Source organism: Geotrypetes seraphini, chromosome 4 (assembly GCF_902459505.1).
Source record: "Geotrypetes seraphini chromosome 4, aGeoSer1.1, whole genome shotgun sequence".
Classification (NCBI taxonomy): Eukaryota; Metazoa; Chordata; class Amphibia; order Gymnophiona; family Dermophiidae; genus Geotrypetes; species Geotrypetes seraphini.
In genome coordinates this window covers 170102817-170130740 of record NC_047087.1, presented here as the reverse complement: position 1 = coordinate 170130740, position 27924 = coordinate 170102817, and the positions used below count along the sequence as shown (strand labels likewise).

General features: G+C 45.1%; 1 protein-coding gene across 1 annotated transcript in view; it reads right to left on the bottom strand.

The window, feature by feature from the left end:
* RFWD3 (ring finger and WD repeat domain 3) overlaps positions 1–27924 on the bottom strand; it is a 395707-nt gene that overhangs the window by 280678 nt on the left and 87105 nt on the right. The window lies entirely within an intron of this gene.

Below are 27924 nucleotides of genomic sequence, written 5' to 3'. Positions count from 1 at the left end.
TAGTAACCTTGAGGATACCAATTATTTTGAAATTTGAGAACCTTATCCTTTCTAATACAAGTTATTTTAATCTTTTGTCACCCTTTTTTCCCCTTTTATTTCTCCTCCTTAAGTATTTGATGACATTGTAAATTTTTCTTTTCCTCTAGTCTACCCATTTATTTTAACCACCTTAAGGCAGTTCTATAACTGGGTGCTACCATTTTGGTATACCGATGCCTGCAGTGAAAGCCTATTCCTTAATGGCAAATCGATACTTACATTCTGTTTTAGGAAATTACTTTAACCCAGTATTGGCATGCCTTACTTACTTTTATACACCAGCCATAGACCTGAATGCAGTAGGGAGCCATGTAGTCTATAGCAGTGGTTCCCAACCCTGTCCTAGAGGACCACCAGCTAGTCAGGTTTTCGGGATAGCCCTAATGAATATGGATGAGAGAGATTTGCATATACAGTGGGCTCCGCTTAAGTGCAAGGCCTCCAGACCAGACCGTAACATGCGCTTAAGCGGAGTGTGCGCTTAATAGGAGTACCACCTTTTAGTCAGGCGGTAATTTAGCCAGTATCGGCAACTACCTGGGATGATGATGGCAACAGCAAGCAGTGCTAAGAGGAAGGTGCTGGTGAGTGCTCGGCGCACTGGCGTAGGTCTCCCGTCTACTTGCTGCCTAGGATGGCTCGCGATGCTGTGACGTTCCAGGGTGGGGGGATAGTAAATGTGGTGCAATAAATACAGAGGACCCATGATTGCATTTAAATGAAGTGAATATAACGTGAAAGAATAGAGGTGAGATCTATGACATCAGTGCGCATAAGCGGATTGTGTGCTTATCAGAAGTGCAAATATCCGAAGTTTACATCCATTGACTTTAATGTAAAAAAAACCGGGACCGTGGTGGTAGGGTGCGGATAACCGGAGCGTGCGCTTATCTGACATGCAGTTAGGTGGAATCGACTGTAATGGAGGTGACAGGCATGAAAATCTGCCCTATGGATATTCATTAGGGCTATCCTGAAAACCTGTGGCTGGTGGTCCTCCAGGACAGGGGTGGGAACCACTGGTCTATAGTATTCTGTAAGTTACGCATATAAGTGGAAGACACACTTAAATACCACACATGCTCCACTCTTTGCATTTATATGCTATGCCACTAATGTGAACCAGTACAAAGTGCCCTGCTGACATTTGTAAATGCTAGAGGGACATATAAATGTAGGCACCCTGTAATAGAACTGCCCTTCTTATGTCCAAAATTAATTTGCAAGGTGGAATATCAAGAAATAAAACTATAACTAAACTAAAACTACATAAAATAAGTCAAAGTTGTACTATCAGGTGGATTGGAATGAGACAATTCCTCACAGCCGTTTTATTGTGATTGTGATGAAATGGCTGCGATGAATCATCCCATTCTAGCTCTAGTCTTTCAGCTTCAGTCCTTTAGCTGGAGTCATCTTCTAGACCTATATCTCCCTCCCAGCATTAGTCCCTTTCCTGCTTTGGCCCTTTTCCAGCCCTAGACACTACCCCCCCCCCCCCCCAAACTCCAGCTTTCTTCCAGCTTCAGTTCTCATCCAACCCTAGACTTCACCAGCATTTGCCCTTTTCCAGACCCTCAAATTTTTGTCCTTCCCATTGGCATGGTGAGGGGGAGTAGACAACCCCGGGCACCATCTTCTCTTCTCTCCACCCCTGCATACCTCCTGAAATGTTTGTCAGCGCAAGCAGCATCTTCCACCTGTTGCTCACGCTGGCCTCAGTTCCATCCTGACATCACTTCCTGGGCATGGGACCAGGACAAGACATCAGAAGGGAGCCAAGACTGGCATTAGCAACAAGTGGAATATGCTGCTCATGCCAGTGAAGAGGTATATGGGGGCAAGGGCGCTAAAGCAGTGAAGAAGAACAGGGGGCACAAAGCGCATTGATGCAGGGCACCACTGGAGCTCCTCTCTTCACTCTCACTGCTCTACTCCTCTGTGGCCCTGTAAGTTGTGGCAACCTCAAAGACAGGGAGGACAGGGGAAGGGTATAAATTTGGGTATGTGTGTGTGTGGCTTTGCCCATCCCCCCCCCCAAATGCTGAATCAGATCCTGACCCGAATCATCGCAGTTAATTGTGCTGAAATGGCTGCGATGAATCGTCCTAGTCTTCTGGTGGATAGCTTTCCAAATAACCCAAAGAATCTGCTGATGGAAATATCTGCCTACCCAAAGAACAGAAAAGTGTAAGTAACATTCTAACTGTAACCCCTACCATAGCATCTTGTTTGTCTTGATTAGGTTGTGAGCTTATTCGAGCAGGTACGAGGAAAAAATAGCCAAGGGGGCGAGAAACTTCAGGCTGTTCTTTCGAAATATCAAGGGGAAACGACCCGTGAAGGAAGCGGTGGGGCCATTGGATGACCATGGAATAAAGGGAGTGTTAAAGGAGGACAAAGCCATCGCTGACAAACTGAACACATTTTTTGCGTCTGTATTTACTGAAGAGGATATACACAACATACCGAAGGCCGACAAGCTATATGTGGGAAACGAAGATGGGAGACTGACAGGGTTGATGGTCAGTCTAGAAGAGGTATGCAGGCAGATTGATAGGCTTAAAAATGATAAATCCCCGGGACCAGATGACATTCATTTGAGGGTAATCAAGGAAATGAAAGGGGCTATAGCTGACCTGCTTAACTAATAGCCAATCTGTCGATCAAATCGGGAAGGATTCCGGAAGATTGGAAGGTGGCGAATGTTACGCAGATCTTCAAGAAAGATTCAAGGGGATATCCGGGAAACTACAGACTGGTGAGTCTGACCTCAGTACCCGGAAAGATGGTAGAGGCACTGATAAAGAACCACATCACCGATCACCTTGACGAACACAATCTGATGAGGACCAGCCAGCACGGCTTCAGCAAAGGAAGATCTTGCTTGACGAACTTGCTGCACTTCTTTGAGGGAGTAAACAGGCAGATAGACAAGGGTGATCCAGTCGACATTGTATATTTGGATTTTCAGAAGGCGTTCGTCAAGGTTCTCCATGAACAACTACTTCGAAAAATTGCGAGCCATGGAATCGAGGGTGAAATACTCATGTGGATTAAAAACTGGCTGGAGCATAGGAAACAGAGAGTGGGGGTAAATGGACAATACTCAGACTGCAAGAGTGTCACCAGTGGGGTGCCGCAGGGCTAGGTGCTTGGACCCATGCTCTTCAACATCTTTATAAACGATCTGGACATAGGTACGACGAGCGAGGTGATTAAATTTGTGGACGATCCAAAGTTATTCAGAGTAGTAAAGACGCAGGAGGATTGTGAAGACCTGCAACGTGACATAAACACACTCGAGAAATGGGCCGCGATATGGCAAATGAGGTTTAACATGGATAAGTGTAAGGTGATGCATGTCGGTAACAAAAATCTTATACACGACTACAGAATGTCCGGTGCAGTACTTGGAGAGACTCCCTAGGAAAGAGACTTGGGAGTACTGGTTGATAAGTCAATGAAGCCGTCCGCGCAATGCACGGCGGCAGCGAAAAGGGCGAACAGAATGCTGGGAATGATTGAGAAGGGGATCACAAACAGATCGGAGAAGGTTATCATGCCGCTGTACCATGGTAAGCCGTCACCTGGAATACTGTAACCAGCACTGGTCGCCGTACATGAAGAAGGACACGGTATTACTCAAAAGGGTCCAGAGAAGAGCAACTAAAATGGTTAAGGGGCTGGAGGAGTTGTCATACAGTGAGAGATTAGAGAAACGGGGCCTCTTCTCCCTTGAAAAGTGGAGACTGAGAGGGGACATGATCGAAACATTCAAGATAATGAAGGTTGTTCACCCTCTCCAAGGTAGACAGAATGAGAAGGCACTCTCTCAAGTTAAAAGGGGATAGATTACGTACAAACATAAGGAAGTTCTTCTTCACCCAGAGAGTGGTGGAAAACTGGAATGCTCTTCCAGAGGCTGTTATAGGGGAAAACACCCTCCAGCGATTCAAGACAAAGTTAGACAAGTTTCTACTGAACCGGAACATATGCAGGTAGGGCTAGTCTCAGGGCACTGGTCTTTGACCTGGGGGCCACCTCGTGAGCGGACTGCTGGGCATGATGGACCACTGGTCTGACCCAGCAGCGGCAATTCTTATGTTCTTATGTATTGTCTCCTTCAATTATGTATAGCGCTCTAGAAATAATTAATAGTAGTAGTAGTAGTCAAATTGTACATCTTCCAAATTAAATTAAGACATCAACTGACATTGGCAGAAATCAATTTGATGATTACTGAGATTTGACATTTTACAGCATCAGGATTCAAAAAGTTTGCTGTCCCTGAATCTGGCTGTCCAGGGAGGAATGGCCTGTTTTTTAAAATTTCTTTTAAGTACCAGTTTCTAATTTTAACCATTGTCACAGACAGGATGCAGGGCCAGTTACAACATTTTGTTTGACTCTGTTTACAATACAGTACAATACAATACAATACAGCTTGTATCCCTCAATTTTCAACAGGGAATCAATGTTTTAAATTTGTGACTCAAGGTGTTTAGCAACTCTTATGTTCTTAATATCCCTTAATATCCTTATGTTTTGTATTTTGAATAATCTGTAGTGCTGTACAGTCATACTGTCCTCTGTAGCGCTGTGTTTGTTTTCAGTAGGGTCCACTGGCCTACCATGTGGAAACACTTCAGCAACCTTTTCCAGACTTTTAAGCTTTCATAGTAACATAGTAACATAGTAGATGACAGCAGATAAAGAACCAAATGGTCCATCTAGTCTGCCCAACCTGATTCAACCTAAAAATGTGTTGTTGTTTTTTCTTTCATCCATAGGTAGGCTCTTTTTCTGGACATAGACAGCATAATGGGGTGGGGCACTGAAGCCATGGTCCAGCCACTATTGTGCTTAGAACTGCAGCAGCAGCTAGAGAGCTTGAAGGTTGTGCCACAGATTGGTTTGTTTGGCTCCAGGGGTGTTCTGCTGCTCCTGCTGGAGGTAGATTTTCTGATGTACTTAAGGATATTTTTCAATTTCCTTGTTTAGGATCCCCATGAGCTTATCTGCCACAACTAAAAAATAAAAATAATTTGGTTTATATAATATCCGGTTTACATTTGTTGTGAACTTGTCATTTACTATATCAGGTTATGCTGGATACGTTTTAATAGGACATGACCAAAAGAGGCCATTATTGCAGTGGAACAAGACTTATAACTATGATTTCTAAGCTGTAGGTATTCAGAAGTGCTGCTAACTAGTGTGTTGCTTTAAGTGGAATTCCATTTTCAAAATGTAAGGTAGGTAGTTGTTAAGATAGGAGAGAAAGTATATCCCTGGCTGAATTGAAAGGTTTAGACTTGAGCCTTAAAGTGAACTCTTATACTGGGAGCAATCCTCAGGAATCCCACACACTAGTTCTCTAAATGTGAGCAGCCTTTTTTGGCTTTGTGAGAAACGGCAGGAGCTAGTAAGGGATTACAGATACATGGAGGTGCATGGACAAGAGATGAAGGAAGGAGATTCTAAGTATACTGAAGTGGAGGAAGAAGCTGCATAGAAAATATAAGCAGAACAGATTGGGAAGCTAAGACAGAGACAAAAGCCTGGGGAAATCAGGGAGTCAAACCAAACAAACTTCAACCAAAAACTGGTCCAAACATTTTGGAATAATATTTGAAAAGTGTCTGTTGAACCTGAGTAAGAATCAGAACAAATCCACAAAATAAAATAGCAAATAAGGTTACTTGTTCAAAATAAGGGTTTGACCAAAAACAACTGGTGTGGCACATTAACTGGCTTCAGAACCAGGGTGAATCAGAAAGAGCACAGAAAAGCAATATCTGGAAGGATTTATGTTTTGGGTTCTTCTAAGGCAGACTTCTGGACTCTATCTTTCTTCACGGATGGAAGCATCAAGCAAGGACTTGACTGGAGACAGACCTCCTCTTAGTGATTTATACAGATAAACAGCCTGCTGGACGAAGGAAGGTGAAGAGCATACCATTGTTGTATACTAGAGTCCTTTCCCCATAATGCAGTACTCAGCCGGGGGGGGTTGTGGGTTGGCGGGGGGGCGATCAAGGGTTCTTGGGGGGGGCAGTCATTTGGGGGAGGGGGTTGCGTCGAGGGCAGGAGGGCCTGGGACCCTCCTGCCCGTAATGTAGTGGGGGTTGGGGGGAGGGGGTTGCCGGGGCCAGGAGGACTTGGGCTCCCTCCTGGCCCAATCCATCGCGGGGGGGGGGGGAGGTGGTCACTGGGGCCAGGAGATCTTGGGCTCTATCCTGGCCCGATGTTAATAGCCGGGGCCAGGAGGGCTTGGGCTCCCTCCTGGCCCAATCCATCATGAGGGGGTGGTTGCTGGGGCCAGGAAAGCTTGGGCTCTCTCCTGGCCCGATGTTAATCGGTGGGGCAAGAAGGCTTGGGCTCCCTCTTGCCCCGATATCGTCGGGGAGTTGGAGGGGCAAGAGGGCTTGGGCTCCCTCTTGCCCCGATATTGTCAGGGAGTCGGGGGGGCAAGAGGGCTTGGGCTTCCTCTTGCCCCGATATCGGCGGGGAGTCGGCGGGGTAAGAGGGCTTGGGCTCCCTCTTGCCCCGATATCGTCGAGGAGTCGGCGGGGCAAGAGGGCTTGAGCTCCCTCTTGCGCCGATGTTGTGTGTGTGGGGGGGTGATGCATCGTGGCAGGAGAGATGCCTCATCTCCCCTACCCGAACTGCCACGACCCGTGGCAGGAGAGATAGGGCATCTCTCCTGCCGCGGGTTGCGGCAGTTCGGGTAGAGGAGTGATGGCATCGTGATAGGGGAGATGAGGCATCTCTCCTGCCGCGATGCTTGCGGTGGGTTGGTTGCCGGGCCGCTGAACTGATCGCGCCAGCAGCCATCAGCTCAGCGGCCCCTTTTTCGGCACTTAGACCTGGTTTGACTTCGTCTAAGTCAAAAAGGTCTAAGTGCCGACTAGGCAACCTGTAAATGTTTTGGTTATACCTGTTGTACGCCTAGGTGTAGGTCGGCCCACCTCCCGCCCACTGCCCGCCCTTTCCTCTCCTCTAAACACACCTCTTTTCTCTCTGTGTGTTTAGTGGCAGGGGAAAGGCCTAAGCTGTTTTTAGATACGTCTAAAAACCAGCTTTGGTTATGGGTACTTGGACGATCAGGCTTTTTGATTGTCCAAGTAGCCATTTAGGACACTTTTTAGACGTTTTTTTAAAATTATTATCCCCATAAGGTTTAGTTTAGATCTCCTTGGATTTTGATTTTTAGCATTCAGGTCAGGTGATGTTTGTTTGAAGGACTTCTGTAGCCATGTAGTATTCACTGATATTCTGTGAGAGTCAGAAAACATTATTTATTTATTCAGTTTTCTATACCGTTCTCCCAAGGATGTTCAGAACAGTTTACGTACATTTATTCAGTTAGTCAAGCATTTTTCTCTGTCTGTCCCAGTGGGGCAATGAGGGGATTAAATGACTTGCCCAGGATCACAAGGAGCAGTGTGGGTTTGAACCCACAACTTCAGGGTACCGAGGCTGTAACTTTAACCACTGCACCACACTCTCCCCCTAATTAGTATGTGCGAGACAGATTTACATGCACACTATCTCCACTGTATGTAAATCTCTCATGCATATTTACTAGGAGTATTCTGAAAATAGGACCTGTCTTTGACTTTCTAAGGCTGGAAGAGAATGTAAGTGCTGTAGTCTGCCTCCTGCTTTCCAAAGAGTCAGCATTGCAACTCCATGATAATACATAATGGTATATGGATTTTACATGTCTCCATATTTTTGCTTGCTATCAGAAAGTACCAGCCCTTTGCTATTTAGAAAGTACTGCCAGTAATATTGCAAGTGCCTAGCAGCAAGCAGCGGAGAGAAATAGGCAGAGCAAGGAGACACTACTGATTTACAGAATAAGATATAAAGGGATCAATTTCCAAAAGAACTAGCTGGTTAGCTTGTGGTAACCGAAGAGCTCAACCCAAGATCTCAACTCTAGACCAAGGGTCAGCTTGCTCTATCTTCTACAGTACTTTGCTGCAAATGTTTTAAATAGGATGAAACTTCCATAATGATGACATAGAAGAGAGGAGAAGCGGAATAAATGGAAACAAATCATATAGCAACATGCTCAAACAAAAGCTTTATTGCTTCTAATGACTCAACATGAATTGTGTTATGAGACATGCTAACTTATATTTTATTTTTTCTCTCAAATACATATTATGAACAGTTGAGCAGGAATAGTCTCTTACAACTTTAATGTATGGTGCTGCATATGTCTAGCAGAACTGTAGAAATGATAAGTACCGTATTTTCACGCATATAACGCGCGCGTTATACGCGTTTTTACCTACCGCGCATACCCCTCGCGCGTTATATGCGTGAGCGCGGTATACAAAAGTTTTAAAACATAGTTCCCACCCCGCCCGACGCCCGATTCACCCCCCCAGCAGGACCGCTCGCACCCCCACCCCGAACGACCGCTCGCACGCGCTCCCACCCGCACCCGCATCCACGATCGGAGCAAGAGGGAGCCCAAGCCCTCTTGCCCGGCCGACTCCCCGACGTCCGATACATCCCCCCCCCCCGGCAGGACCACTCGCACCCCCACCCCGAAGGACCGCCGACTTCCCGACAATATCGGGCCAGAAGGGAGCCCAAACCCTCCTGGCCACGGCGACCCCCTAACCCCACCCCGCACTACATTACGGGCAGGAGGGATCCCAGGCCCTCCTGCCCTCGACGCAAACCCCCCTCCCCCCCAACGACCGCCCCCCCCAAGAACCTCCGACCGCCCCCCAGCCGACCCGCGATCCCCCTGGCGACCCCCACGACTCCCCCACCCCCCTTCCCCGTACCTTTGGTAGTTGGCCGGACAGACGGGAGCCAAACCCGCCTGTCCGGCAGGCAGCCAACGAAGGAATGAGGCCGGATTGGCCCATCCATCCTAAAGCTCCGCCTACTGGTGGGGCCTAAGGCGCGTGGGCCAATCAGAATAGGCCCTGGAGCCTTAGGTCCCACCTGGGGGCGCGGCCTGAGGCACATGGGCCCAACCCGACCATGTGCCTCAGGCCGCGCCCCCAGGTGGGACCTAAGGCTCCAGGGCCTATTCTGATTGGCCCACGCACCTTAGGCCCCACCAGTAGGCGGAGCTTTAGGATGGATGGGCCAATCCGGCCTCATTCCTTCGTTGGCTGCCTGCCGGACAGGCGGGTTTGGCTCCCGTCTGTCCGGCCAACTACCAAAGGTACGGGGAAGGGGGGTGGGGGGGTCGTGGGGGTCGCCAGGGGGATCGCGGGTCGGCTGGGGGGCGGTCGGAGGTTCTTGGGGGGGGCGGTCGTTGGGGGGGAGGGGGGTTTGCGTCGAGGGCAGGAGGGCCTGGGATCCCTCCTGCCCGTAATGTAGTGCGGGGTGGGGTTAGGGGGTCGCCGTGGCCAGGAGGATTTGGGCTCCCTCCTGGCCCGATATTGTTGGGGAGTCGGCGGTCCTTCGGGGGGAGGAATGTATCGGACGTCGGGGGGGGGCATCAGGCTTTCAGGATGGGGACAGACCTTCAAGGGGGGACAGTGCACGGAAGTCAGGGGGGGTGAACGGAGAGTCGAGACAGCGCACGGAAAGTCAGGGCGGGCGAAAGGAGCGTCGGGCAGCATGCGCGGTATACCCGTGAGCGCGGTATACCAAAGTTTTTGCACATATCATCGTGATTTCTGCGCGCTATACCCGTGTGCGCGTTTTATACGGGTGCGCGTTATTTGCGTGAAAATACGGTAGTGGTAGTAGTAGCTAAACATTTATTGCAGTATATTGTATTTGATTTATCCTATATGTACAAATATATTTTTATATTTTATATGTATTTAGGCTACTGAGGCAGGCCTGTGGGCCAAAACACAATTCATGTTGTGTCATTAGAAACAATAAAGCTCTTCCATTTGAACACCATTGCTGCATGGTTTGTTTCCATCTACTTTGCTATCACTGGTTTGTACTTTGTGTACCCACAGGGTACTTTGCTTTTCTATGTTTATATATATAGAGAGAGAGAGATTGAGAGAAAGAGAGGAGTCAATTTCATGCAACAGTACACTACCTCCAGCAGAGGGACGCACTTCAGGAACATAGTCTCGACACTGATTGATTAACATTTGTAGGTCTTCAGGACAGTCTTCAGGAAGATGTTCCTTGTATTTTTCCTGAGTAACCTTCTGAAAGATCTGTTCAGTAGTTAAATCTGCAAGAAGAGCAGGCCCAGTTCCATGCACAATTTGATGATGACAAATGATGGGCATGCATCAATAAAACTTGTTTGGTAGTTGTAGAAAAATGCAAGAATTACCACAACAGTGAGATGTGTTCAAAATAATACTTGACTGAACATTAACACTCAAATTAAGGAAGCATAACTTATTCAAGATATTATCAACAATCCATGCATTAAACAAACATCTTCTTTAAAAAATAATTACATAAAAGTAAAAAGAAATGTGGAGCTATAGTTCTGAAGTACGCTTTAAATAAGTTCTTAAACTTGTCCAGGAGAACCCCCCAGCCAGTTGGGTTTATTTTATTTATTTAATTTTCTATACCATTCTCCCAATAGAGCTCAGAATGGTTTACATTAATCTATTCAGGTACGCAAGCATTTTTTTCCTGTCTGTCCCGGTAGGCTCACAATCTATCTAATGTACCTGAGGCAATCGGGGGGATTAAGTGACTTGCCCAGGGTCACAAGGAGCAGCATGGGTTTGAACCCACAACCTTAGGGTGCTGAGGCAGATTTCCATGCCTGTCACCTCTATCATATGCAAATCTGCCTCATGCATCTTCATTATGGCTATCCTGAAAATCCGACTGGCAGGAGACTGCTTTAAATGTGGAATTATATTTTAAAGGAATGGAATGCTTTATACAGTGACATTTTGTTGATTTGGAAATGATTTAAGTATCTAAGATACTTATGGGGTAGCACAACTTATTCCTTTGCATTTTTGTGATCAGTGGAGGTTTTTTTTGGCCAGTGATAAAATAAGCCAGTAGCGTACCAAGGGGGGGGGAGGGCGGTCCGCCCCGGGTGCAGCCTTAGGGGGGGTGCACAGCTGGACAAGTCCGGAAAATTCCTGGGCTGCGATGGCACTCAGCAGCATCGACGGCCCCCCCGGTGCCTCCCCTCCCCCTCCGCGACTGCACTCAGCGGTATTGGCGCCCCCCCTGCCCCGCGACAGCACTCAAGTTCGGCCTCCTTCTCCCGGCATCAGTAGAACTTCAGATGGGCAACAGGTGCTCAGTCAAAAGCTTCCCCTGACTCAGCTTCCTGTTTCTGCCCAAGCAGTTCAGTCAGGGGTAGCTTTTGAATGAGCACCTGTTGCCGATCTGAAGTTCTGCTGATGCCGGGAGAAGGAGGCTGAACTTGAGTGCTGTCGCGGGGCAGGGGGGGCGCCAATACCGCTGAGTGCCGTCGCGGAGGGGGGGCGCCGATGCCGCTCAGTGCTGTCGCGGGGGAGGGGCCTTGCCAATCTCGTTGCCAAAATCAGAAAGGTGAGGGAGAAAGATGGGCCTGTGGTGGATGGAGAGATTGAGAGAAGGGGACAGATGATGGAAGTGGGGGAAAGAGAGAGAAGGGGCAGATGATGGAAGTGGGGAGAAGGGGGAGAGAGAAGAGGGCAGATGATGGAAGTGGGGGGAAGAGAGAGAAGGGGCAGATGATGGAAGTGGGGGAAAGAGAGAAGGAGCAGATGATGGAAGTGGAGAGAAGGGAGAGAGAGAAGAGGGCAGAGGATGGAAGGAGGGGATAAATAAAAGGAGGGCACATGATGGGGGAAAAGGATTGAGTTAGGGAAATACTGGAGGGGTGAGGGAAAGAGGTGGCGAGCTGTAGATAGACAGTAAAAAAGGAAATTGATGAGAGGGTAGTAAGAACGTAATCTAGATCACAGTTCTTCAACTGCCGGTCCGCGGACTGGTGACGGTCCGCAGAAAATTTCTGCCAGTCTGTGCAGGGCCGGCGAGATCAAGTCAGCAGTTAAATTTCCTGCCGACTGAGGTTCCTGCTCACTAATGTTCCTCCCAGCCTCAGGCGATTAAGATAGGCTGCCGACGTCGGGGCCTTCCCTCTCTGAGTCTCACCTGTTCGGAAACAGGAAGTTGAAACAAAATAGGCGGGACTCAGAGAGTGAAGGTCCCAACGTCGGCAGCCTATCTTGATCGCCGCCCCTGCCGAGTTGCTGAAGAGGGCCGCGGGGAAGTTACAAGTAGAATGGAGAGAGCTGCAGATACAGGTGCAGGTGGAGGGAGATGGTCAGCGTGTGCGAGCAAGCTCCTGGGGAGCCTTCACAGTGACTTCCTCCCCTCCCACCAGCTCTCCTACTTGCCAGGGCAGTGATTTACCGGCAACTTCCTGCAGGCAAGAACTGAGAGCTACTGGAAGGAGAGTCAGCCACTGTAGGAGGCAGGGAAGCTGCTGGATAAAAAGAGAGCTGTTACTGGACTTGGAGAGAGTTAGAAGGAGAGATGCTGCTGGGAGGGGAGGATGGAAAGGGATGGGAAAAGAAGAGAGTTAATGTTGGATAGAGGGAGGAGGGAAGGGAGAAGAAGGAGAGATGCTGCTAGAAGGGGAGGAGGGAAAGGGATGGGAAGAGAGTTAATGTTGGATAGAGGGAGGAGGGAAGGGAGAAGGAGAGATGCTGCTGGGAGGGGAGGAGGGAAAGGGATGGGAAGAGAGTTAATGTTGGATAGAGGGAGGAGGGAAGGGAGAAGGAGGACAGATGCTTCTGGGAGGGGAGGAGGGAAAGGGATGGGAAGAGAGTTAACGTTGGATAGAGGGAGGAGGGAAGGGAGAAGGAAAAAAAAGGAAGGAGGGAAGGGAGAAAGAAAAAAGGAAGGAAACAGCTGGCAGGGAGATTACAAGAGGAGAAGGGGGTCAGGGTGGAATGGAGAGATCAGATGAGGGAAAGGGGAGAGAGAGGAATGCAAAAGTAGAGAGACATTGATGCTGGAAAGGGGGTCAGCAGAGAAATGAGAGAGGGATAAAGATGCTAGATCTGATGTAGGAGAGATAAAAATGAAGAAGGCAGTGAAGCTGGAATGAATGATGTAAAAAGGAGAGAGGAGGAACAGGCTGGATGTACAGAGAAGAGGGGCATAGAAAGAAGTCAGATACTTATGGAAGAGGGAGAGGGCAGACATTGGATGGAACGGGCAGATGCTGGAAGGAAAAGAGTGAAAAGAAGATGAAAGCAGAAACCAGAGACAACAAAAGGTAGAAAAAATAATTTTATTTCTATTTTGTCATTAGAATATATCAGATTTGAAATATATATCCTGCTAGAGACATAGCTGGGGACTGCAGTATTCTGTTAGCATGATATTTCTATGTAGCATTCTATAATAACTTGGCTTGTTCAGTTTTCTTGATAGTAGAGGGGATATATGTGAAGGGGAGGGGAGACAGGGGTTTTGTTGGTCCGTGCTCTGTATATTTGTATTTATAAAATCACAATTGTTCAGAATATTGTTTCTTTTTATACTTTAATAAAATACGTTCAATATAAAATCATAATTGCGGCTTGTGCAGATGGGATCAGATCGTTTGCGGGGACCAAGCTCACGGAGATGGGGCGTAAACGGGGTTTTTAAATTTTAGTCATAGTAGTTTGCCGGTCCATAAAATAATTCTTTTATTTCTGCCGGTCCACGGGTGTAAAAAGGTTGAAGAACACTGATCTAGATGGATGCAGAAAATAAATTGAAAAGGAAAATGAGGGAAGAAAGGGATTGCAGAAGAGAGGTGTGGGAGAGGGAAGGAGAGGAGAGAGATGCCAGACCAATGGGGGTGAAAGGAGAGATGGAAGGGGGAGGCATACAGTTTCTGGAAGGGGCATAGAAGGAGAGAAGATGCCATATAAGGGCAGAGAGATGGCAGACAGTGGATGGAAGGAAGAGAGTAACAAGTAGATGAGGAAAGCAGAAACCAGAGAAGACAAAGGTAGAACAAAAATTTTCTATTTATTTATTGCTTTAGGAGACATGTGTTACTGTTTCTGTGGTGTTGCATTGTATGCAGAGTCCAGCTTCTTGCTGGTTCAATTTAACTTTTGTCTATGTATTTCTATTTTATCCCCCCTTTTACAAAACTGTGGAGTGTTTTTTAGCGCCAGCTGTGGTGGTAGCAGCTCTGATGCACCATGGCTAAAAACCACACTACAGTTTTGTAAAAGAGGGAGGGGTTAGTTTGTGATGACATATTCCATACTAGGCAAAGGTATTTTCTGTGTTCTGTATGTTCGAAAGACATGGTTTTCTGTTAGGATTGACGGTGTAGGATTGATCTGTACTAGTCTGGCTTATTTAGTTTTACAATGGGTGTATTGATGTTGTACTGCTCACTGCATATGTAAGATGCTGCCTTTTCCTAGGTACTCATGTGTGACGTGTGGCTTGTTACTAAAAATCATGTTTTTCGTACAGATGGGGGGGGGGTGCCACAAAATGATGGGCCCCGGGTGTCACATATGCTAGGTACGCCACTGAAATAAGCTCTTGTTTTGTACAAAGCATGTTCATGAGAGCACATTTAAAGGAAATATTTTTTCTCCACTTTTTTGTAACTATTTTTAAAGAAGATATTTGTTGAATGTATGAGTCATTGTACTTTGCATAAGTTGTGCTTCCTTAATTTGAGGGTTAATGTTCAGTCAAGTATTATCACATGAAAGGACAACATTTTGGTAGTAAGGTATCTCTTTCAGAGGCTGCCTTGATGGACTGTGCATGTGAGGGTAATTGAGACCTACTAGTGTTCTAGAAAGTTCTATAATTATCGGGGCGTGGCTTGGCTGCGAGTCGGGATGGATGGATAATTACTGAGCTCCTCCATTAAATTCCTTTTTCAGTTCAATTTTAAGGTTTTTTTCTAACCCAATTTGTTTTATTTTGCTGAAATTCCCTCTTTAAATATACGATATTAGGATGGAGGGAAAAAAAATTTCAGTTACAACATTTATAGCAGGGTCAGTGTGACGCGATGAGGCTGACAGGACACGTCTGATCAATACTTTTCCTCACTGGATCCTATTAACCTTACAATTCGTCAATTACCTTTTCTTATATAAAAATAAAAGGAAAACAACAAATACCAAAGAGACTTCTGCCTGTCTTTGAGTGTTGACAACATGCTGCCCAGGTCTCAAAGGCCGTGCTCGCCACACCACTTCTGTGTTTACAATCCTCTCCTCTTCCCTCCAAATCCCATCTGCATTGTAATCCTCCTGCATCAACCAGTTACCAGATGGGAATTGGAGGGAAGAGGAGAGGATTGTAAACACAGAAGTGGTGTGGCGAGCACGGCCTTTGAGACCTGGGCAGCATGTTGTAGGAGGATTGCCGCTATACTACCTGTGGGTTTCCTACTCAAGTTAGTTTATACTTAACTGTCAAAGTTTTATAGGACTTTTTTTGTAGGAAGGCGGTTAATAGATCCCAAAATAGACGTGTTCCAAGAAATAGAAATGGTGAGAAGAAATAGAATGATAGTAGGAAAGTAAACGTTATTTGCTACAGAAATGGCAATAGAAGGAGACAGAATGATATGATTTGATTTTCTTGACTAACTTGAAGCTGATGTTCCTGTGCTGGCCCTGGGTCATTTTGTCTCTTGTTAACTTACATTTCCTGCCTAGTGGTAAGATACAATATATTTTGCTGCATGGAGGGAAGGAGGCAACAAAGATAGGGGGAATGACTTTATTTTTGAATTTAGTGATTGAATAGTGTCAATTTTGAGAATTTACATCTGCTGTCTGTATTTTTCACTCTTCAGGAAGAAATGCATTTGTTTCTTTTTCTCTGGGGTTGTACAACATACAGAGTCTTGAATCTTAGGGTTTGTTTTTATATATTAATACTTTTAGTTTTTGGTCCTGTATTTGCATAGGGGTTATCTGTGTTCTGGTAGGAATGAATGTTGAGAAGCATACAGTGTGCTTTGTGTAGTTTAATTCTCCCCTGTCTCTCCTTTCCTCTAGGGTATACATATTCAGGGCTTCCAGTCTCTCCTCAAACGTCTTCTGGCGCAAGCCTCCTATCATTTTCATCGCCCTCCTCTGGACCGCTTCAAGTCTTCTTACGTCCTTCGCCAGATACGGTCTCCAAAACTGAACACAATACTCCAAGTGGGGCCTTACCAATGACCTGTACAGAGGCATCAACACCTTCTTCCTTCTACTGGCTATGCCTCTCTTTATACAGCCCAGCATCCTTCTGGCAGCAGCCACTGCCTTGTCACGCTGTTTTTTTGCCTTTAGCTCTTCGGACACTTTCACCCCAAGGTCCCTCTCCCCGTCTGTGCATATCAGCTTCTCTACTTCTAGCATATACGGTTCCTTCCAATTATTAATCCCCAAATGCATTACTCTGCATTTCTTTGCATTGAATTTTAGTTGCCAGGCATTAGACCATTCCTCTAACTTTTGCAGATCCTTTTTCATATTTTCCATTCCCTCTTTGGCGTCTACTCTGTTACAAATTTTGGTATCATCTGCAAAAAGGCACACTTTTCCTTCTAACCCTTCAGCAATGTCACTCACAAACATATTGAACAGGATTGGCTCCAGCACCGAATCCTGAGGGACTCCACTACTCACCTTTCCTTCCTCCAAGCGACTTCCATTAACTACCACCCTCTGGCGTCTGTCCGACAGCCTGTTTCTAACCCAGTTCACCACTTTGGGTCCTAACTTCAGTCCTTCAAGTTTGTTCAACAGCTTCCTATGAATAAACTTCAATAAACTGTCTATTCTGTGCCTCTTCTCTCCTTTGTACATGATTCATCTCAGCTTCACTCCCCTCTAAATTGTTCTGGTCTGACATCTCTTTCTTTCCCTCCCCTATGCCCTAGCATCTCTCTCCTCTCCTTCTCTTCTATCTCTGCCTCCCCCTCCATAGCCTGGTATCTCCTTTCCTTCCTTCCTGTCCCTCCCTCCCATGGTCTTGGCATCTCTCTTCCCCTAGGCCTCCTTCCCATCTACTATTTCTTTTTTCACCTCATTTCTTGTTCAGTGCCAAACAGACAGATAAAAGGTAGGAATGGATCTTTCACATTTAGCTTTCTTCAATTTTTCTCAAATCTGTTTACTTTTTCTTCTTCCCTTTCCTTCATGTGTAGTACATCTCCCCTCTTCCTTGTTCCCTCTCTCTATATATATAGACTTTCTTCCTTTCTTCCATGTGCATTTCTCCTCTCCCTCTCCTCCTATCCAAATGCAGAATTTTCCCCTTCTCCCCATTTCTCTCTTTACCCCACCTAGCATCTTTCCCATCTCTCTTTCACCCTCTACCCGACACCCAATTTTGGGTAGCCAGAAATCCAAGTGGGTGGGCATAAGAACCCCACCCCACAGACAATCTAGTCTCTTCCTCTCCCACCTGGGTGATCTGGGCTCACAACTAGAGGTCTGCACAGGAACGGGGATCACGGAAATCCCGCGGGTCCTGCGGGAATCCCGTGGGGATCCCCCCTAGGTCAGCAGGACTCCCACAGGAACCCCTCCCAGGTCCACGGGACTCCCACAGGGACCCCTCCAAGGCCGACGGGACTCCCATGGGGATGGAACTGGGATTCATTCCTATCCATACTCGAGGCCTACCTTATTTCTGGTCCAGCACTGGTCTTTTTCCCGACGAATCAGCAGCAAGTCACATAGGCATGGAGATCATCATGTAGGCAGTAAGCTCAACACAGGCACACATTGGTTCAGCTGTAGCACAATGGGCCAATCACAAACAACCTCAGAGTTCTAAGGTCATTTATGATTGGCCCATTGTGCTGCAGCTGAACCAATGTGTGCCTGTGTTGAGCTTACTGCCTACGTGATGAGCTCCAGAAGAGGGAGAGCAGACGGCCAAGTTGCTGTTTCTGGGGAGCTACAGTGTTTCACTTTTCGTTGCCTTTGTGCAGCCGCCCAAACGATGAGCAGGATGGCTCTCTGGCTCCCAGCTGCGTTCTGCCCTGCCCCCACCTGAGCTGGCCAAAGTTGCACGGGGTAAGTGTGGGCACTGGGTCTGGAGAAGGGAAGGACCTCTGGGGGCGGGGGGGGGGGTCAGGCCAGAATCCTGCACCTCCCCCTCCATGGCTCCCCGCTGCCGTAGTGAAGATGGCTGCAGCTCCTGGGCACAGGGGTGGGCTGGCTGGGAGAGGGCCTATTCCCCTTGCCAAACCACTTGGCAGGAGCTGGCTGGTGCTGCTGAGGTCAGGTTAGTGGGGGTGGGGGAGGGGGAAAGGCATGGTGAGTGCTGGGACTTGGCCTGCATGTGACAGGTGGGGGAGGAAAGAGAGGAGAGTCAATTTGGTCCACAGGTTAGGCAGGGGTGGGCTTGGGATTGTGGGGGGACAGCTAGGGGGAAGGGAGAGGGAAGTGACAGACAGGCCAGGGTAAGGAGAAGAAAGAGTGAGAGCTAGCATGAAGGGAGAGAGTGAGGTGACAGAGAGAGGGGGGGGCACAAGATGTCAGAAACAAGTAAGCAGACAGTATAACTAATATGAGAACTAGCAAAAGGGACAGATGATGACCATCATGAGAGGTAGAGCGAATGAGGCAATGGTGACATGCAGCATGGGATGACAGGTGGCTAGATAATAAGGTGGCAGACAGGCCAGCCAAGGTGATAGCCTTCCACCTTGGGCAGAGAGAGATGTAGGGAGAGTAAAGTGGCAAGCTGGATGGGGTGAAGGGGAAGGGAGAGAATCTGGTGACAGGAACAAGCAAAAGGGGGTACAGAAATGATGGTGACGGGATCAGGGGTAGGGAGAGTGTGGTGATGGTGACAAGGAAGCAAGTGGGCCAGTATGAGGGGTAGGGAGGTTGTGTTCTGTATGTATGAGAAGGACTGTTTTCTTGTAGCGTTGACTGTGCAGGATCGATCTGTATTAATCTGTCTTCAGTTTAACAATGGGTATATTAATGTTCTAATGCTCACTGCAGTGTTTATGATGCTCCCTTTTCCTATGTGCACCCTTGCTTTTTGACTCATGGATTATTATTAAAAATATATTTTTATAGAGGGGAGGGGGTATTAAAAAAGGAGGGGGGGTGTTAAAAAAAAAGATTGTATTTTATTGTTGGTTTAAATAAACTAAAGCTTTAAAAAAATCAAAACTTTCTGAAGTAATTGCTGCTTTTTATGTGGACAGGTAACTTTTATGGGGCGATAGGTGAACACGGGTGGGGACAGAGGGGATTCCTCGCGGGGACGGGTGGGGACGGAGGGGATTCCTTGCGGGGACGGGTGGGGACGGAGGGATTCCTCACGGGGACGGGTGGGGACGGAAGGATTCCTCGCGGGAATGGGTGGGGATGGGTAGGAATTTGGCGGGGACTGGTGGGGACGGGTGTGATTTCTGTCCCCGCGCAACTCTCTACTTCTGAGCTTCCTGGCAAAAAGGGAGGGATCCTGTTCCTCCCTGCTTGTTGACATAGTACATGGCGACTTGATTGTACGAATGAGGACTACTTGATCGTGAAGAAGATGTTGAAATGCTTTGAGAGCATTGAAAATTGCTGAGTTCTAACAGATTTATGTGGCTCCGACAATCTGTGCTGGACCAATGCCCTTGAGTACGGAGACCATCGAGATGAGCCCCCCAAGTGTAGGTCGAGGAATCTGTCGTGAGGACCTTCTGATGAGGGGGCGTTTGAAACAGTAAACCTCTGGAGAGATTGGAAGAGAGCATCCACCAGTGGAGAGACTGTCTCAATGAAGGAGTCACTGTAATGTGCTAAGAGAGTGGATTGGAAGCCTGCATCCACTGAAATGCCAGGGTCCACTGAGGAACTCTTAGGGAATTCTGGCAAAAGGAGTCACGTGAACTGTAGAGGCCATGTGACCTAGTAGAACCATCATGTGTCTCGCTGGGAGTGAAGTGAGGGATGACACTTTGAGGCAAAGGTGAATGAGAACATCCAGACATTGTTGCGGAAGGAATGCTCTGAGTTGCACAGTATCCAGTACAGCTCCGATGAACTGTGGGTTTTGAGAGGGCTATAGCTGGAATTTTGGAAAGTTTATTTCAAACCCCAATTGTTGAAGGAACCAAATAGTCCGTTGGGTTGCTACAATAATCCCCTGAAATGTTGCATTCTTGATGAGCCAGTTGTCCAAGTAGGGAAAAACCTGGAGATCATGGCTGCGCAGAGCTGCTGCCACCACAACTAAGCATTTGGTGAAAACCCTGGGAGATGATGCCAGGCCGAAAGGCAGCACTCTGTACTGAAAATGAAGATTTCCCACCAAAATCTGAGGAACTTGCAAGAGGCTGGATGAATGGGAATGTGAGTGTAAGTCTCTTTGAGATCCAGAGAGCATAACCAATCATTGTGGTCTAGAAAGGGATACAAGGATGCTAGAGTCAGCATCCAAAATTTTTCTCCGACAAGAAATTTGTTGAGAGCTCTGAGATCCAAGATAGATTGCAGATCTCCCATCTTCTTCGGAAGTAACGGGAGTAAAACTCTGTGCTCTGCTGTTCCAGAGGAGCCTCCTCAATCGTAAGGAGATGAAGCAGAGCTTGAGCTTTCTGAAAAAGAAGGATGGTCTGGGATGGATTGGAAGGATACTCTCTTGGGGGAAGATCTGGTAGAATCTGAAGGAAGTGAAGAGAGTAACCTTTCCTGATGATTGTGAGGACCCATAGGTCGGATGTAATGAGTTCCCATCTTTGATAGAAATGATGGAGACAACCCCCTTTGGGAAAAAGAGAAGACAGAGGCAGAACGATTGAGGTTATGCTCTGTGTTAGATGGTCAAAAAGACTGAGAGGCCTTAAGTGCAACAGGAGTCTGAGGCTTATGCTGCCATTGCTGCTGCTGTTGCTGTGGTTTCTTAGGAGGTGGCATTAAATAAGGTGCTGCCTTCTGAGGATAACGCCTTTTGTATGATGGAGGAAGCCTATAACCCTTAGAGGTGGATGGCTTTGGCTTTGGTCTGATGATGGAGGCAAATGATTTCTCATGCTCAGATAAGCGCTTTGTAGCTGCCTCAATAGTCATCAAACAACTCATTGTCCTGGCATGAGATGTTGGCCAAATGGAAATGTTGGTCAAATGGAAATGTTGGCCAAATGGAAATGTCGATCTTGTAGATTCTTGTCCATATCCACGGTGCAGAGCCAGGCTAGATGGCACATCGCCACCGAGAAAGCAGTGACCCTGGAGGACATCTCAAAAGCTCATTATGCAGCCTGGACCATATGCATGCAGAGTTGACCTAGAGTGAAATGCATATTCTGGAACTCTGGCAGGCGATGTTCTGGAAGGTATTTGAAGAAATTGGGCATAGCATTGACCCGATATTTGAGATATGATGTAAAGAAAAAGTTGTAGTTTAAAATTCTATTTATCATCATAGAATTTTGATACAGCTGACGACCAAACTTGTCCATGGTCCTTGTCCATGGTCCCAGGTGGGACTGTGGCATAGACCTTGGCCGAATTGGTTCTTTTCAATGAAGACTCAACGAGAAGGGATTGATGGGATAGTTGAGACTTTGCAAATCCCTTACAGAGGGTCATTTTATATCGAGATTCCAGTTTAGCTGGCACAGCAGGAATGGAATATGGTGTATCAAGATTTCTTTTGAAAGTTTGAGTGAGAATGCCATTCATGGGTAATTTTAATGAATCCCTATTACCAGAGATTTGATAACTCAATTGCAATCACTACTTATGGATTTTAGTACAATATCACATAATATAGTAATACTTGGAGACTTCAATATTCACTTTGATAACCCAGAGAATCCCTTTACATCATTTCTGCTCAATTTGATATCTAACTTAGACTTAATTCCTAAAGTTTCCCAACCAACACATACTGCAGGACACACTATAGATATGGTCTTTGTCTCGAAGCATCTTAGTCCGGATCTCTCTTCTCCAAAAATTGAACCTGTCCCATGGACTGACCATAGCCTAATCACCTTACATTATGAACATAAATTTATAGCTAATGCTCACCAGTCAAAAACGTACGCTTATCGTGATTATAGCAAATTAGACGAATCCAAACTGAATTCAGCAATCGATTTATCTATTGAAGATTTTACAAAATTATCGATTGAGGAGCAAATACTCCAGTGGGAGAATCTCTGTGAGACATTATTGAACAAACTCGCTCCAATAGTAATAAAAACTATCTCAGCAAAAAAACAAGAAAATCCTTGGTACACTATTGAATTATCTTTTATCAAAAAACAATTGTGCTCCTTAGAAAGAAAATGGCGTCGGGGAAAAAACATCTGCTAATCTATCAAGATATCATAGCCAAGCACAATATTATAAAAATAAAATCAATGAGGCAAAAAAAGTTACTATGGCTTACGTATTAGAACAGCAAATAATTCTGCAACACTATTTTCTATTCTAAAATCTTTGAAAATGTTCAAATCCAGCTCAACACAGGGAGCAATCAGCAACCTAACTGCGCAAGAGTTGACTAATTTTTGTGTAGAAAAAATTCAAGGGATATGGACACAGCCAAACAACACCTTAGCACAGGGAAAAAAATACTTCTCATACAACTGGACCTGACCGCAGCATTTGACCTAGTTGACCATAACATCCTTCTGCAAATCTTGGATGCAATAGATATCTCAGATAAAGTATACTCTTGGTTTGAAGGCTTCCTAAAATCCAGAATCTACAGAGTAAAATCAGAAACTTGGTCAAACCCCTGCGGCGTACCACAGAGATCCCCACTATCCTCTACTCTCTTCAAACTATACACTGTCTCTCTCGGAACATATCTGGATAATCTAGGCATAACCACCTATAGTTATGCGGATGACATTACCATTCTCATACCATATGATCAGCCAAAGACCACCATGACAAATATACTACATCGAACACTAGAAACAGTTATGACTTGGATGAAAGATCACAAACTGAAACTCAACTCAGACAAAACTAAATTCATCCTCCTCGAAAATGACAAAGTTCCAACCATAACCAATATAGAACTCAACTCAATAAACTATCCGATCCAAACCACCATAAAACTACTAGGAATGACAATAGACAGATGCTGTACCATGCAACCGCAAATAAATAAAACAATACAGAAATCCTTTGCAGTCATGAGAAACCTGAAACAAGTCCGGAAATTCTTTGAAAGAACACAATTCCAGCTTATAGTGCAATCCCTAATCCTAGGACTGCTAGACTACTGCAACATCCTCTACCTCCTCTGCCCTGCTACTATGACCAAGCAGCTACAAACAATCCACAATACAGCTCTGAGACTCATCTACTCATGAGGAAACATGATCATATCACAGAAGCTTACATCAACTCACACTGGCTACCAATCCAAAAAAGAATACTATTTAAATTCTACTGCATGTTATTTAAAACCCTAAACGGAGACAGCCCATCCTACCTAAACAACCACCTCATCCAAGCAACCTCAACCAGACATAGAAAAATGCACTCCCCATTCACACCTCCCTCGATCAAAGAAGTAAAAGAGACAAAACTATACGATGGCCTCCTAGCCACTCAAGCCGCAAAACTAGATAACCAGATCTCCAACCTACTGATAACCAGCCCAGACTACAAGATATTCAGAAAAGAAATATAAACTATACTCTTCAAGAAATTCCTGAAACAGTCCTAACTTCACTTACTCCGTCATTCGTCCCTCCCTCCTCCCACCACACTGAAACTACCTGACCTTCTCTGTACAACCTGAGAAATGACAAATGATCTTCATAAATACAGTATCTACTCTTCACCACTTTTTACCACTCAAGAACTGACAAATGACCTATTCTTTACAACTCTAGAAATGACAAATGATCTACTCTTTACAACTCTAGAAATGACAATTGTTCTTCCATTGTAACCCCCATTCATAAATCTTTTGTAATCCGCCTTGAACCGCAAGGTAATGGCGGAATAGAAATCTCTATTGTAATGTAATATGGAGAACATTTTCAAACAACCTAGATCCAGAGTTGAACTACTACGCTCCAGACTCTCATATTCCAATATCAAAGTGCTCCCATTTTACATTACTTTCATTATCGGATTTGAGAAGCATGTTTGCCTCATTGAATGTAAAGGGAAATAAAGGAGATTTACTTCCTCCACGCATTTTGAAAAATTCTTCAACATTTTTTGGTAAATATATTCATCAACTAATTTCTAACTCTTTAGAGAAAGGGACTATACCTAAAAAATGGAAAAATTCTACTATTCACCCAATACCCAAAGATACAAAAGGGAATTTGAATGACCCCAGTAATTTCCGTCCAACAGCAAAAATACCATTCATAGCAAAAATGATGGAAAAAATAGTTTTTAATCAAGTTTCTGAATTTTTCGAGAAAACTGGAGCACTATACCCTCACCAAACAGGATTTCGACAATATTATTCAACTGAACATTCTTTAATTGGCTTGATATCCTCTGTCTTATATTTCTGGGATCATCAATCAGTCCTCCTTATATCCTTAGATTTATCTTCAGTTTTTGACACTATTTATCCCCATTTTCTCCTGAGCAGACTAGGATCTTTGGGAATTTTGGAAGTTATTTTTCAGTGGTTTCAGTCATACTTTTCTGAACAATCATCTAAGGTAATATTCAATAACTCCTCTTCAAGCATAATCTCGACAAGCTTTGGGATCCCGCAAGGATCAATTTTATCTCCACTACTGTTTAATGTATTTTTGGCACCTTTGTTAACCCTTAGTGAGTCATTTGGGTTTATACCATTTGCTTACGCAGATGATGTACAACTCCTATATCCTTTAGATACTAGCTCAGATGTAGAAATTATATCAATTCATGAGAAATTATCTAAAATATCTAAATGGTTACAGGACAACAAATTGGCGCTTAACACATCTAAAACAGAGATTATGCTATTTCCATGTAGGGAAGGTCAGGAATTAGGAGCCAATATAACCATAAATACAACTATACTTAAGGTTGTCACCAAGGTGAAAATACTCGGGGTCATATTGGACCAAAAGCTTAGTTACCACGATCAAATAAGTTCACTTGTAAGAACCTGCTTTTATAGATTAAGGTTGATTAGATCACTAGCCACTTTTCTTGACGAATCATCGTTGAATATTTTAATAGATTCATTAATCATATAAAAAATTGACTATTGCAACGCCCTGTACAAGGGATCTACCTTAAAAGAAATGCGTAGACTGCAAATTCTCCAAAATACCACAATAAAAATAATTATGAAAAGAAAAAAATTTGATCATGTAACTCCCCTTTTAAAGGAAAAGCATTGGTTAACCGTAAATCAGAGAATCACATATAAAATAGCATTACTCACACATAAAATATTAGTAAACAAAGCTCCTGCATTCTTAGAAAGATTTCTAATACCATACATCCCTACTATATCTTTAAGATCTGAAGATAAATCCTTGCTAGTAGTCCCCTCGTTAAAATTCATTTATTCAAGGAGGGATGTGATTTTTTTCTGTTACAGCCCCTCAAATCTGGAATTCGCTCCTGATCAACATAAAAGAAGAAAAATTACTCAGCAAGTTTAAAAGTCTCCTAAAAAGTTGGCTTTTTAAGGATGCTTTTAACTGATTCATTTAAGTTTTAAGATTTTATATTGGACTAGGAACACCGCCAAGTGAAAATTAAGTGGGTAACATTCCCCAACCTCTTGTCTCATCACCTGTCCCTTTTTATTTGTTTTTCAAGTGTATTTAAGCCATTTTTTTCCTCCCTTTTTCAAATGTATTATTTTATTACAATCAGGACTAATTGATTTTTATCTTAAACTAATTTTTAGCCAAATGTAAATCGCATTGGATTTGGATTTTGCAATCAAATCAAACATATTAAATAAACTTGAAACTTGATTAGGTATACCTAGTTCTTCCAAATACTCCTTAGAGTATTTTGAGTCAGACTCCAAAGTTATGTTAAGGTCTTTACTCATTTGGCATAGAAATTTGGTAAAGGACACCGAAGAGGAAGAGGGGTGGCCCTGTTGAGGGTTTTTTTCTTCCACCACAGGATGTTTATTTCACTGGATAAGGCCACTTAACTGTGGAGGTAAATGGTATAGGTTAGAGAGATTTCAGAATCTACTGAGTCTATGGAGATGAATGATATGATTCTTTGAGTACATAGGAAATACAATCTAGATCAGGGCTGCCCAAGTACGGTCTTCGAGATCTACTGGCAGGCCAGGTTTTCAGGATATTCACAATGAATATGCATGAGAGATTTGCCTGCACTACCTTCATGGGACCCAAAGTGGTGAACTGGGTCAGAAACTGGCTGTCGGACAGACGCCAGAGGGTGGTGGTTAATGGAAGTCGCTCGAAGGAAGGAAAGGTGACTAGTGGAGTCCCTCAGGGTTCGGTGCTGGGGCCAATCCTGTTCAATATGTTTGTGAGTGACATTGCTGAAGGGTTAGAAGGAAAAGTGTGCCTTTTTGCAGATGATACCAAGATTTGTAACAGAGTAGACACCGAAGAGGGAGTGGAAAATATGAAAAAGGATCTGCAAAAGTTAGAGGAATGGTCTAATGCCTGGCAACTAAAATTCAATGCAAAGAAATGCAGAGTAATGCATTTGGGGATTAATAATAGGAAGGAACTGTATATGCTGGGAGGAGAGAAGCTGATATGCACGGACGGGGAGAGGGACCTTGGGGTTATAGTGTCTGAAGATCTAAAGGCGAAAAAACAGTGTGACAAGGCAGTGGCTGCTGCCAGAAGGATGCTGAGCTGTATAAAGAGAGGTGTAGTCAGTAGAAGGAAGAAGGTGTTGATGCCCCTGTACAGGTCATTGGTAAGGCCCCACTTGGAGTATTGTGTTCAGTTTTGGAGACCGTATCTGGCGAAGGACGTAAGAAGACTTGAGGCGGTCCAGAGGAGGGTGACGAAAATGATAGGAGGCTTGCGCCAGAAGACGTATAAGGAGAGACTGGAAGCCCTGAATATGTATACCCTAGAGGAAAGGAGAGACAGGGGAGATATGATTCAGACGTTCAAATACTTGAAGGGTATTAACGTAGAACAAAATCTTTTCCAGAGAAAGGAAAATGGTAAAACCAGAGGACATAATTTAAGGTTGAGGGGTGGTAGATTCAGGGGCAATGTTAGGAAATTCTACTTTACGGAGAGGGTAGTGGATGCCTGGAATGCACTCCTGAGAGAGGTGGTGGAGAGTAAAACTGTGACTGAGTTCAAAGAAGCGTGGGATGAACACAGAAGATTTAGAATCAGAAAATAATATTAAATATTGAACTAGGCCAGTACTGGGCAGACTTGCACGGTCCGTGTCTGTGTATGGCCGTTTGGTGGAGGATGGGCTGGGGAGGGCTTCAATGGCTGGGAGGGTGTAGATGGGCTGGAGTAAGTCTTAACAGAGATTTCGGCAGTTGGAACCCAAGCACAGTACCGGGTAAAGCTTTGGATTCTTGCCCAGAAATAGCTAAGAAGAAAAAAAAAAAAAATTTAAATTGAATCAGGTTGGGCAGACTGGATGGACCATTCGGGTCTTTATCTGCCGTCATCTACTATGTTACTATGTAAACATTCATTAAAAAAAAAAGCCAAGGTGAGAATATGACACACATTTGACCATTGGTGCAAGTCATCATTGTAATTGGAACCAGAGGCACCTGAGGCAGAGTGGGAAGGGGAGGGTGGGAGAAGTTGGGATTGAACTATTGAATGATTTACAACATTGCTTGTGTTTGGAGGGGGGGGGGTGTTACTGACTTTCTAGGAGTTGGCTCCAGTCGTTCTTCATTGTACTCTGTACTATTTGCTGTGTCATTGGCTTGGCTTTTTGATTTGTTGGCATGTTTTTCAATAAAAGTGTAAATGAAAAAAAAAATGCCAAAGTGAGCAAATGAATGGTATGATATCTTTATAAA